The sequence below is a fragment of the Pan paniscus genome, chromosome 8 (assembly GCF_029289425.2).
Source record: "Pan paniscus chromosome 8, NHGRI_mPanPan1-v2.0_pri, whole genome shotgun sequence".
NCBI classification, from domain to species: domain Eukaryota; kingdom Metazoa; phylum Chordata; class Mammalia; order Primates; family Hominidae; genus Pan; species Pan paniscus.
The window spans coordinates 61,287,803-61,301,520 of NC_073257.2; the positions used below are offsets into that span (position 1 = coordinate 61,287,803).

Sequence of the window (13,718 nt, forward strand, 5' to 3'; positions counted from 1 at the left end):
ACTGTGTACATTTGTTGTTACCTTTTGGATTTTGTAGTAGGCACACATATTTAAACAATGCATTAATTAATTTTAACCCATAATTAAAAAAATAAAAGTTGGTCATGAATTTATAGTCACACAGTCATTTTCATTTAAGCATCTCTGCTCTTTATAAGGATGTCAGACTTACGGTTTTTTGGTTTTGGCTTTGGTTTTGTTGTTGTTTGATTGACTTTTAAAAAAAGTTTGTATGCCTATTTCCTGGTTATCTGGTGTAAATTCCAAACAACTAAACCACCTTCATTCAATTTAAGTTTCTTAAAAAGAATTCCAAAAGCAAAACACTTCTTTTCTTTTGAGATGATGCACCCCAAAAAGGCACGGGAAGTAATGGACAAGGAGAGTTACAAAGAATTCTTTAAGCCAGCACCTCTGCTGGGGGTGACTGCCAAGTGACCTAGACGAATTGTCTAGCAATTTTTCAATTTCAAAGTTAAGATCATTTATAGGGATGGGAGCCTTCTGCTTGCCTTTTGACACCAAAAGTCTTTACATTTCTTCTTAGTCATCCATATCTTACAGCAACAAAAACCCTGTTTACATTCTCGCTTTTCAGTTTAATTACATTTCCCATTATAATGATTCCATTTAGAAATGCCATGTGTCCTCAAATAAGCACACAAAACCCAACTCATGTAAATTTTAGCACCAAGATTTATGAAATCATATTGTCCAGGTGTGTTATTACATTACCTTGAAATTGCATTGTTTTCTAGTGTAGATTATCTGTTTATTCTTAAGTTATTCCATTACGTTTGGATATGAAAAATAACACTAGCTCTTTCAATACAGGTCACCAGGCTGGCTTGGCTGATGTGTTGTTTTCATACATTTTTATGATGTTCCTATAGTAAACATAACTTAATAAAGCCAAAGCACACTAAATAAATAATTGCATCTAGAAAAGCAATAAAAACAAATAAAATTAGTACTTTCATAAGTGGAAAGGGTACTTCAATTACCGCTACAAGCAACAACCCACCATAAAATGTGTAGAATCATTTCCCTTATGCATATTTCTGGAATATAATAATTTGATTGAAGATACGAGGCAGCTCACAGGAGGCTCAGAACTGTGAAGTGTATAGTTTCCAAGATAAGATGCATAATATCAGTCCTTGGCATCTTTAAAGAACCTATTGTTTTTCTGGCATGCACACTTGGCTATCACGATCAGCCATGTGCCTAATTACATTTCCCAGCTTGTTTAACTGGAAATAAATTCCTAATGGCCAATGAAAGGGGCAAATGTATATTCCTCACTGGTTTTCACCAAACTACGTTTCTTTGCACTAATGTTTCAGTGGAAGGTTTAAGGTGTATTTGAGGAGAAGCTTAGAGAAAATTTTTGGCACATCACTAAGACTAGGTAAACTAAAAAACTGGTGGTAAAACCAAGAGCCAGGAGCTGAAAGCAGTGGTTAAAGCAGGTGGTTGCAATGGGGCACAGCCTGACGAGGAGCCTGTTGCAAAGCCTCACCTTTACTTCAGATGATACAAGTTTACTGCTATCTTCAGTAGACAAGCCCAAACTGGATTTAAGCTAGGGAATCACTCCCAGCATCTCTAAAAATGAATGAGGAAGCACTTCTGTTAATTTCCTGATAGACGCTGGCTTCAAAATGACTCTCTTCAAGCCCCCACCCTACTCTGGGGGATGCAGGAAGTACAGAAGGTTGCAGAGTGTTAGTACAAATTGTGGAACTCAGGATAGAAGCTTCAGCAGTGTTGAACTGTCTATTCACAAACACTCTTAACGACTGTAAATTCCATTGAAAGCCTCAAGGAAACTGCTTGAAGGAGGAGTTCCAGGCCTCAGACCCGGACCGAGTTTTACATTTATATCCAGATGTTGCAATCACTGGAAAACAGGCAGCAAGAGTGAACCAACTGCTGCTGGGAAGTCCTGGCAGAATCCTTTAGAAAAAGCCCTAGAACTTTCTAAATATGTGAGAAGCAACTCGGCCATTTCCTCTCTCCCAGGGCTGTTTGGTTTTACTTTATTTTCCGTTTCACCTAACCTGCGGTGACTCCTGGTCAGATTCTCTTTCTATTCCTCAAATAAAGGCCTGGCATTTGTTGTATTCAGCTGCTTGGTATTTTGTGTGTCTCAAAACCCTTGTTTCATGGACCCTTAGTCTCACTTTTCATATTAGAAAACTACCAGCCAGGGAGAAAACTATCAGCCAGTGAGAATCCACAAGTAATTCTGGAGGAGGATTCTATGAGCAAGGGGGGATGGAGGGTCAGATACAGGCACGTATTGATGCGTCAAAGGAAGGCTGCAATAAAGGGAAATTCTTCTAACTCTCAGATCAATGAAAGTGTTCATGGAGAAGAGGTGAGGAGAGTGGCTGAGGCTATCGTCCTGGAGCTGACAGCAGATCATGGGTGCAGGAGGAATTTGGATCTTAGTTTAAAGGTCAGCTGTGTGACCTTGGGCCAGTTCCATCACTGGAGCTCAGAGATAATACCTACTTTGTTGGACGATTATGAGGATTGAAATGAGGTCTATGTAATGTTTTGGCCCAGCAGCTGCCCCATAAAAGGTGCTGAACATGTGTGTGCTGAACAAATCAGTGTTTCAGTGGCATCACCTCCTCTCTAGGGTCAGCTGAAATAGCACGCATATGTGCACGTTCTGAATGCTTCATAAGTTAACAAGAACTTTGTGAACTAAGTAGCCCTGGGTATCTTTTGACAGGTAAGGAACAGATTCTAGGAAATTAGTTGTTATGGACTGAATCTTGTTCCCCAAATTTCCTGTGTTGAAGCCCTAACTCCTAAGACCTCAGAATGTGACTCTATTTGCAGATGGGTTTTTTTAAAGAGGTAATTAAGTTAAAATGAGGCCATTAGTGTGGGCTCTGATCCAATTTGACTGGTGTTCTTCTAAGAAGATGAGGACACAGACACACACAGAGTCAAGACCACATGAAGACACAAGGAGAAGGCGGCATCTGCAAGCCAAGTTGAGAGAGAGAGGCCTTGGGAGAAACCAACCCTGCCAGCACCTTGAGCTCAGACTTCTGGCCTCCACAACTGTGAGAGAATAAAGTCTGTTGTTTTAAGCTGCCCTGACTATGTGACTGTGGTGTTTTGTTATGGCAGCCCTAGCAAATGAATACATAAGTCAAGGTGAGGACAGAAGAGAATGGAAGAAAAGAAAATAGCCTTCCTGAAGGGGAGATGAGAAGAACAACCTGATAGGGTGGGAGAATATACGAGATTAAGGCATTTATGTCAGCAGCAGAGCACCCTCCCCGAGACAAGGCAGGGGACAAAGGTCTGATACATTTACCCCGGGTTCAGTGAGGAGCAGGGCTGGAGGAGAAAGGCTCTAGGACTTCCTCACATGGCTCCCTGCCTCCCCACACACCTCCCATCCCCAGCTGCCTGGCCCGCCATGGCCAGGCCTCGGCCTTGACCCTGGGCTGCAACAGATCTAGCTGGGTTGCTGGCAGCCCACACAAACCTCCAGCTTTCTGGAAAGGGGGCAATGGTGACTGCCATGCTGACTGGTATGAAGGGCACCTGGCTCCAGCAGGGGAGGGAAGCTAACAGAGGAAAGCCACCCAGGTGTGGCTGCCTCCATCTGAGCAATGCACCTGGCTGCCAGGTGACCGGCACACGGGCTAGCTGCAGGACATTCCTGCCCTCTGAACTGCACCCGAGGCCGAGACAGATCCTGCAGTCAGCTGAGCACACAGAGGCTGTGAGTGCCAAGGGTCAGGTTGTTTCTGCCCCCAAACCCTGTGTTCCATCTGCCATTCTGCAGCTCTCTCTGAAGCCACTTTTCTTTTGTTGCCACATTTCATGCTGGGGATGTAAGGAGAAACAAAATGACATGCAGAAGCAGCCCCACCTGAGGAAGAGACTGGGCTGAGGTTTCAAGGTAGAAGACAGAAAAATCCTACAGGAAAGGGCTCCTTGCCCAGGGAAGCTATCATACTAGGTCTGCGTGCTCGGACTTCCCTGGGCACAGCCTCACTTCTTCCAGGGAAAAACAAACTAGATCTTAAGACAGAGAGGCAACATGAATGAAAACCAAGGCCAACCTGCTCAAGATGGTAGAGAAAACAGACTGAGGAGCCTAGTGTCTGCCGCCTCAATGAACCACTGGACTGGCCCTGGGTCTACCCAGGGTCTCCAGGTTTAAGTGACTGAGAGTTGAAATTCACCCCATGCTCAGCTCTCCCAAGACATTCTGTGGGGCAAGAGTTGTTCCCACCATGATGGGAAGCTCTTCTATAATATGTCTATTAAGATAGGTGCCTTTTTGTAATCTACCTAAAGGTGCCATATAGATGGGCAGTGGCCCTGGACTATGCCCAGATATCTTGTCCTAAAACACAAATAAAAACCAATCTGTTTCAAGATAAAGTGAAATACATAAAATAAACCAAGGCTTTGGGAAGTCACACTCCCAGGGCTAAGCAGAAGTGACCAGATGTTGGGAGGTGGTGGCGTTTCATCTCTGGGTGCCACCCTGCCATGGTGGCAGCCTGCTGCCTGCTGCCCTCCGTGTAGAAAAAGAGGGCCCAGCTCATGGTGGGAGAGGATGGTGGGGCTCAGAAGGTGGGTGTTGACAGGGGCAGGGCTGGGCCAGAAGATTTATTCCCTCACAGCAGAGGAACCCGCTGCTACCTGACTCAGGGATGTTTCTGACCTGGGTTCTCTAGCAATGAATGCCACAGGTTGCAAAACCCTGAGGGAAGGTGTTTCTTTACATTGCACATCCTGTGACTGCTGAAAGTACCAAGCCTTACACTACGGATGCAAAAGAGCCATGTGATCCGCTCAGTCCTCCTTCCAGGCTCCTCCCAGGCTCCTCCCTGAAACTTCTCTAACAGGGAAGTAGAGTACAGGTTTCTGTTTAAGTTGATCTCCTCCGCATGAAACTCTTGCCTGTCACACACAAGGTGGACCCCTACTCCTTCAAAACCCACCAGGCCCTCTGAATGCCCTGACACTGATGCCATTGGCGGCCACACTCTCCTGCACTCACTGCACCTGTGATGTCCTCTGACCCTGCACAGCGAGCTACTGGGATTCTGCCTCGCCCTCTCTAATGACCATGATCACCATCACAGAACTGCTCCCTGGCCAGTGAAGGAAGGCATTTTACAACAAACTAATGACCAACTCATTCATTTATACAAGTAACATCTAAGAATGCTCTAAGCATGCATGTTTCTGAGCTATGTTCTCAAATGTGTGCCAGGCCCCCCACGCTGCAGGCATGTTCACCAACATGTGTCCACAGACTCAGCCCTAGGATTACAGTTCCACTCACGCCTCCTGCTGTGTCTCCGATGACATAATGGAGGTTTCTCAAAATTTTATTTTATTTGTTTTAAATGACATGGGGTAAAATTGAGTTTTGAGGTGCCCAGTTCTAAGAATTGTAACACAGGTATAGATGTCTGTAACCACTGCCACAGTCAGGTCTCAGGACAGTTCCATCACCCCTGCATGCCACCCCTCTGCAGTCCCACCTTCCCTCCAGCCCGACCCCTGGCAACCACAGATCTGTCTTCTGCCACTATGTTTTGTCTCTTAGACAAGGTGACATACAAAGAATCATACAGTGTGTAACCTTCTGGGATTGGCTTTTTTTACTGAGCATAATTCCCTGAAGATTTATCCCAGTTGTTGCAAGCAACGATTGTCTGCTCCTCTCTGTTGGTAAAGAGTATTCCACATGCTGTAGCTAGCCATCCACTCACCTGCTGGATGACTTGTGGGTTGTTCCAAGTTTTTAGTGGTTATAGAGTTGTTATAAACGTTCAAATATAGGTTTTTATGTGATGTTTTCATGCCTCTAGAGTAAATACCCAGGAGTGGGTTTGCTAGGCCACATGGCAAGTTATGTTTAACTTAGTAAGAAACTGCCTATTTGTCCAGGGTGGACCATTTTGGCCTCCCACCTGCAAAGCATGAGGGTTTCAATTGCTCCACATCCTTGTCAGCACTTTTTTTTCTTTTAGCCATTGTTCTAGGTGTCAGTGGCACAGTAATTACCTTTCCCTTATGCTTAAGGAACTTTCCCATCCTAGACTTGAACTCAAGTGCTCCTGGATAGCTGCTGAGCCAGATTAAATTCTTACATAGCACAGTTTCCTCTCAGAAGCATTAGGAAAGGATGATCACACAGACCAGGTTTAAAATGCAGTGATGAACCTTCCTGGACTCTGGGCATCACAAAGTGAGTCTGCAAGTCTCAGAGCTTGCAATGGCCTGCCTAGCCTTCTGTTCTGCCAACAATGAGGTACTATAACAGCAGGTAGCAGCCTCTGGGCTGAATCTCCCACCTCTAATGCAAGCCCCTTTTCCCCCAGTTTGAGGGTGATAATCATGGAAAGTATATCCATGGGGAAGAACTATTTGATTTGGCTACTGAGAGAAAAGTCAACCTCAAGGAATTCCGAGGTTGTGCACCTTTCTGGAAGATAACACACTTTAAGCTCTTAATGGGTAGTTTCTGAGTATATCATTTTGTAGGTGTCTTTCCATGATTCAAGCTGGAAGTTAACATTCTTACTAAGAGAGGTTTAGCATTCTCTTATGCAGACTCCTGCAAAACAACACTTTTTCACAGAGATCACAGTTAGATGTGTAACTTGAATTAAGTCACGGTAATAAAAGAAAAATGCAATTGCAGCCTCTGCAAGTTCTCTCAACATCAACAGTTCAATTGGGTAATACCATTATCACAGCAACAGATCAATAACTGGGACGTGGAATGCTTATGTTAACGTCATCTTAGAGTTTAAAAATGTGACTGCAGCTCCACAGAGCTGCACTATCAGGAATCTATTTACCCATGAGAGAATTACAAATTATCAGGGGCAGACTTCCTCTTCTACCTGCAAGATAAGTGCTCATTTTTTATTCAACGGAGTAACTGGTAAAATAAACTCTCCCCTAACAACAGCCACTGCACATACAACTATGGCCACCAAGGAGCTTGAGGCTGTGCATTCAGAAAGCTCTATTTGACAGAGGGTCTCCTCAATGGGTCTCCATAGTACCCAACTCAGGAGAGTAAAGTATGCTGTGAAGCCTATCAGTCCTACTATCATCGACATGCCTTGGATATGAACTTGACTTAATCTCAAGTACCATGGGTGCTGATTGGCAAATTTATTTAAACCTATTATGAAAAGAGAATATAGAGTTCTATGGTGTACATGTTAAATAAAAATAAAGAAACAAAAGAAATGCCTTTCCAAAACAAAAGACATAATCCAGAAGTGGCTTTGGGAGGTAGCAGAGTGTGGTGGCTGAGAAGCGGTCCTTCTGAGAACAGAACTCAGAAAACACTAATTTTCACCATCTCGCTCCATCCTCATGCCAGCCCTGTGAGTCAGGGCCAGTGATTATGGAGTCTGGATTACAGGTGGTGTCTGGATTCAGAGCCAGTCAGTCCTTCCCAGATGCTCGTGGGCAGTCCCAGGCATCGCAAATGCATGCTCAGAGGCAGTGTCTATGCTCTGATGTGAATGCCTTGTATCCAGGTGAGCAGACAGGCAGACAGCAGTCCCTTCCCAAGAAGTAGGCCTGGGATGCCAACAGGGAAAATAGTGAAAAGCCCTTGGCATGAATTGTTTGAGGTTTTGGAACAATCCCACACCACTCAGTAGGCAGTATGAGCTCCAACTAAAGGGGAAGTTGGGGGAGAAGGGAACTGGCCCCATCCTCATCAGAGGCAGGAGCCCTGGCTTGGTGTGGAGAAACAGAAGACTTGAGGCCACAGAACCCAAGACTTCCCAAAGATAGAAACATGGAGCTGTCCCTGGTGGGAGAGGGTGATGGAGGGGAAAGAAAGAATCTCACTGGAACACCTCCAGGGGGCCCCACACCCCTCTCCACAGCCTCACCCCCAGGTTCCCAGTGTACCTCTGGGTGGCATGGGATGCAGCCACAAGGCTGCAAGGCTCTGCTTGGGCCAGGCTGTGTGTGGGGTGGCAGCAGACCCCTGAGCGGAGCTGTCTGCTGGATAGGTGAAAATATGCGGCTGAGTATCCAATGGCTACTGAAGACGTCCAGGGGCATTTTCAGAGGTAACCGTTAGAGCCACCACCAGGTCTACTCTCACCATCTCCTTGGAGCGGAGGCCACTGGTCCACTTGGACCTCTGGCTCTAGCAGCATAACTCATAGTAGGTCTTCACTCAGATGTGAGGGCTGGAATCCAGTTGCACTCCCAAATCCAGCATTCTGCTGTGACTGCTGACTTAGGTGTGCCTTGACCCAGGGTCCAGAGACACACGGGGCCTAGGCACTCTCGGAGGCACCAAACGCCCCACCTACTCTGCAGCTTCAGGTATAAATGAGCCTTGAGATCATATCTGGCCAGATTCCCCCTCCACCCCACCTCTGCATGGTCACCCAGGGACTGAGGGCCAGTCACCCAGCGTGCTCTAGGACAGTGGGAGGATTGGAAAAGTCTGGAGCTCAGGAGAGAAGTCTTGGATGGATATGAAGACGTGCACTTTGGGTGGGACGAACTCACTCAGAAATCATGAGCAGAGCAAATTCGCCTCAGGTCCTTGAGTCCAAAAAGTACACAGGATGTTCAGCAAAGTGCGTCCTCAGAATGGATTTGACATGACAGAAAGTCACCACCTGACTGCTTCGAGGACAGGCAGAGGTGACCCCTTCGGGAGCCTGCTAAATCTGGCATAGAAAGACCCAAGGCCAAATATTATTGGTTCAAGTTTCTACAAGTTATCAGACAGATAGATGCCTGTCAATTTCACCAACATATGTTTTGGAAGCTAAAATGTGATTATAGACAGTGTTCTTGGGGAGAGTCCTGATACCTGGAACTTTCAAAGTCTCACAGCAACTGCTCCATGGTCTAACATGGTCATTCATTTCCTCTCCCCTGTGGTCCATAGATGTTTGAATTCCCAGCTGCCTTTCAAAGGACTGTTACTGGCAGTACTATTCAAGAGGATGCTTTTGCTTAGAAAAAAGGGAGCCTTTGGTTATCTACTTCAACATAGATGTTCATGCTGAGAATTTGCAGACTTGAACACTCTCAATATTCTGATCAACTGCAATCTTTAACACTCTCCTAGACCCATCTAATTGTGCAAGGGCCTGCTTAGGAACATGTGCTCTCAGAGACAGGAGGACTGCCATTTACTAGCTGTGTGACCTCGGATGAGGTACTTCACCTCTTTATTCCTCCATTTCCTTATCTACAAAGTGGGACTCATAATAGTAACTATCCAATAGAGTTATTTTGAGGATTAAATGCATTAAAACATGTAATGTGCTTGGAAAAATACCTGGTAGGCATATAATAAATGCTATACAAGTGTTTGATTATTACTATTGCTACTATTTACATTATAGATGATAAACAAGTATTGTTTAAACAGTCCGTTGCTTTGAAATATTTACAGGTAGAAAGAAGAAAACACTTTGAGACATTTTGGAAAGTATATGTGCTAAACGCTAATGAACACCACTGTGTCTCAGGCCAGGGCCAAACACATCTGGCTATTTTATTTTATTTTTTGGTAGGAAAGACAATCCTTCTAAATAATAAGTCAAACCATGCCACTCACTGCCCTGCACACAGTTCTCCAGTGGTTTCTCATCACATTCTGAATCCAGAGTTCTTATCAGGATATCAGCATGGATAAGGGTCTTGATCCTTCATTACCTCATCCTGTGCCTGCCTCTGACCTCGGCTTGCTCCACACATCCCTCTTGCTGACCAGGGCTCCAGCCACATGGATCTCCATGTGTTTCCTGGACACACCCCATATGGCACTGTTCATTCAGGGTCTACTTCAGGACCTTTGCCCAGGCTGTGCTCTCAGCCCAGCCTGAGATGTTCTCCCCACAGAGCCATGTGTCTCATTCCCTCACTCTCAGGTCTCTGCTCAACTATGACGTCCTCCCCATTGAATACAGCCCCCCACCCCCAGCTCCCCTTGCCCTGTTCTACTGCTCTCAGAGCACATATCACTCCTTGGTATTATAAGGTATCATCCATTTGGTAGCCTTCTGTCTTCCTCCACTAAAGAATGTGACAATAGCACCTAATATTTACTTAGTACAACAACTAGTCTATGTGGAAGTTACCCTTATTATAGTCCTCATTCGACATGTGCAGAGATGAAGGTGGAGAAGTGGCGAGCATGCAGCCAGTAGCTAGTGAGCAGCAGGGCTGGTGTAGAGCCGGCCTCTGACCACATCACTGGGCTCCCCAAAGGCAGTGACTCTGTAGCTTATTTACTGCTGCATCCAGGGCCATGTGGATAAATGTTGACAACAGGCTTGACAGGAAAGAAAGCTCTGATGTGAGCAGTACTTTCTGATTTTCATGTGTGACTACCCTTACCACAGCTAATTTCAAGGTGCCAATGTATGTGCCCCCTTTAGTGGATGAGAGAGGCTCAAGGATGCTGCTGGCTGCAACTTCAGCTCCTAGAAAGACATCTGACTCAGGCAGCCATTTTTGAATGAATGAATGAAAAAGACAAAATGAAAGAAAACCAGTCTGATACTGTCTTTTAGCACCCCCAGCCCCATCTGCCTGGCCTCAGAAATGTAGACAGAGACACTCTCCTCTTTCCAGTGAAACTCTTTCTTTCTTTTAGCTTCTCTAGGGGTTCCACAACAACACTCTACCAAGAACACCTGGGTTCTGCTGCTTGGAGTCATCTAAAATCTCCACATGGCTTTTAACTTACTAGTTTAAAATATAGGTAGAAGATAGATCAATAGAGAGAGAGAGAGAAAGACAGAGAGAGAGAGAGGATATCTTCCATTGGTGAGGGTATGAGAAAGTGGTCACTCTGATTCTTTTTTTTTTGGTGGTAGAATAAAATAGGAAAATACTTTAGGAAGTTAATTGGGCAGACTCTATCAAAATTAAAAATGAGGCTATACTTTCACATAATGATCCCACTTCTAAAAATCTCTCCTACAGAAATACTCACATAAAGTTATATGTGAAAGGATGTTTACCAAAGCATCCATTCTAAGAGTGAAAAATTACAACAACCTAAATGGCCAAGAGTTGCATACTGGTTAAAGAAATGATGATACTGTAACACTTTGCAGTCATTAAAGAATGAGGTAGATCTATATGTACTGATGTAGAAAGATGTGCCTGAGATATTGTTAATGAGAAAACAATTCAACCTGTGAACACTGTGTAAAGAATCATTCCCATTTTTAGGGAACTTGGCACACAGAAATGGATTTGTCAGAATCTGTAGCCATGACCCACACTAAATGTGGGTGGACTGTATATACATATTGGGAATATATAATAAATACAGATCTACACTTGTATATACAAAAACAATTTAGAAGAATATATGCCAAACTCCTGACAGAGACCACTTAGAGGAATAATTTCACTTTCTATTTTAACAAATGGAGATTCTGATTGCCGGCCTACTTCTCTATCACTGTCCAATGAGGTCAAGACATTAAACACCCTGAAAACCCAAAGACTCAGACTTTACCAAGTACTTTTGACAAAAGGCATCAGAGCTCAGAGTGCAGTGGGGAAGAACAGGGATCTGTGGCCAAGTGCCTGGTTGGAGCAGCTCTGCCATGTCCTAGTGGGAGACCTTGTATTAGTATTTACCTTCCTGTGCCTCCTCTAACTCATCTGTGAAATGGAGACAATAAGAGTTGTCTCAAAGTTAAAGGAGTGCTTCTCCTGGTAAGCACTGGAACAGTGTCCGCATGTGGGAAGTGCCATGGAAGGGTGAGCATTATCATTATCATCATTATTACCACCGCCATCACCACCATCATCATCACCATCCTCTTCATCATCACTACCATCATTATCACCATCACCATTACCATTATCACCACCATAATCACCATCATCATCACCATCATCACCATTACCATCATCATTATCACCATTATTACCAACACCATCATCATCACTATCATCATCAATATTACCATTATTATTACCATCACTGTCATCACCATCATTACCATTATCATCACCATTATTACCATCACTACCACCATCATCATCAGCATCATCACCATTACCATCACCATCATGATCATCACTACCATTATCACCACCATCATCACCATCATCACCATCACTATCACCATCATCATTATCACTACTATCATCACCATCATCAGTACCATCATCAATACTATCATCATCATCACAGTAGTGTTAGGTCATAGACATGATGTACAGGGCACAAACCAAGCAGTAAAACCAAATCTAAAATAGCAGTAGGTATGCCTGATTATTTGTTAAATTCATGTTGCATGCAATGTGGGCAATGGGCACATATGACTGAATTAACAATTTTTATTCTTCATCTTTCTATGAACACTCTCACGATAAATTTATGAGGCTATGTCTTATTGTCTTTTGGTGATCACATGTGCTCGTTGGAAATTCATAAATTTAATTTTAAGAAGTTATAATAATAAATTAGAATTGATTCTGGCTAGGAAAAAAAATCTCCTTAAATGCACCATGAGTTTATTGCAAACTCAGAATTTTACATAGAAATTTTCTTCTTGATATTTTGGGTGCCTAGCTTGATGTTACAGATATGTTGATGATGTTTTTCTTTTCTTTTCTTTATTATTTTTTTTTTGAGACAGTGATGTTTTTCTTTCTTTCCAAAATGGCACTTTATTTCTAGTATTCTCCATGTAGGATTGAAAAAGTCTTTTAATAACTCTGAGGTACTCTGTGCTCAAAACTGAAGTTTTAAATGAAATAGGCTTTAAAAATGTGAGCAGAAATGATATTGTTTCATGAGATTTCAAAAATAAAATGCAGAGAAAAAGTTTTTAAAAATATTTCCCAGCAGTGCAATGATCTCAGAAATGAAGTGCCCAATAACAGCAGCAAATCGGCCACGCTGAGATGGAAAACAAGCTACTGCTCTGCAGGGAGGGACAGTCTCTGCAGGCACGTGGGGACAGCGTGCCCCAGAGTGGAGCCGCACCATGACACCTGGGACCAGGGTGGACTGCACAACCAGGAAAGGCCACCCATGGGCTGGCCTGCTGGATGTGCAGGCCTGCCTCCTGCCTAGGCCATCCTCCAGCCCAGCACATCTCCCTGCACCTGCTCACCTTGGTCAGGTGACTCCCAGGCTCATGCTCCCGCCTCTCTGGCACCTTGCCCCCTGCCTATCAGCGCTCAACAATTATTGGGGAATGAATAAATAGAAGACTGGGAAAGCAATGTGAATGAATCAGTGATGCATTAAACAGGAGAAGCACATAGTCCTGAGGGGGCCAATTCCAAAGTCAAGTTCCTTCTCAAAGCACAAACCCACATTACCCTTCTAGAACAAAGTGGGGACAACTCTGTTGGTAGCAATCTGCAGTAGGATTCCCTTTGTCTCCCAAAAGGGAGGCCTAAGGAGAGCTTAAGGAGCTCCCCAGTCTTAAAACATTTCTTGAGGCCAGGTGCAGTGGCCCACACCTGTAATCCTAGCACTTTGGGAGGCCAAAGTGAGAGGACTGCTTGAGGCCAGGAGTTCAGCCTGGGCACATAGCGAGACCCCAGCTCTACAAAAAAAAAAAAAAAAGTTAGATGTGGTGGCACATGCCTGTGGTCCCAGCTACTTGGGAGGCTGAGGCAGGAGGATCAGTTGAGCCCAGGAGTTTGAGGCTATAGTGAGCTACGGT

The 13,718-nt window shown here is 44.3% G+C and overlaps 1 protein-coding gene across 10 annotated transcripts in view; it reads right to left on the reverse strand.

The window, feature by feature from the left end:
• Positions 1-13,718, reverse strand: part of VSTM4 (V-set and transmembrane domain containing 4) — a 112,047-nt gene that overhangs the window by 17,408 nt on the left and 80,921 nt on the right. The window lies entirely within an intron of this gene.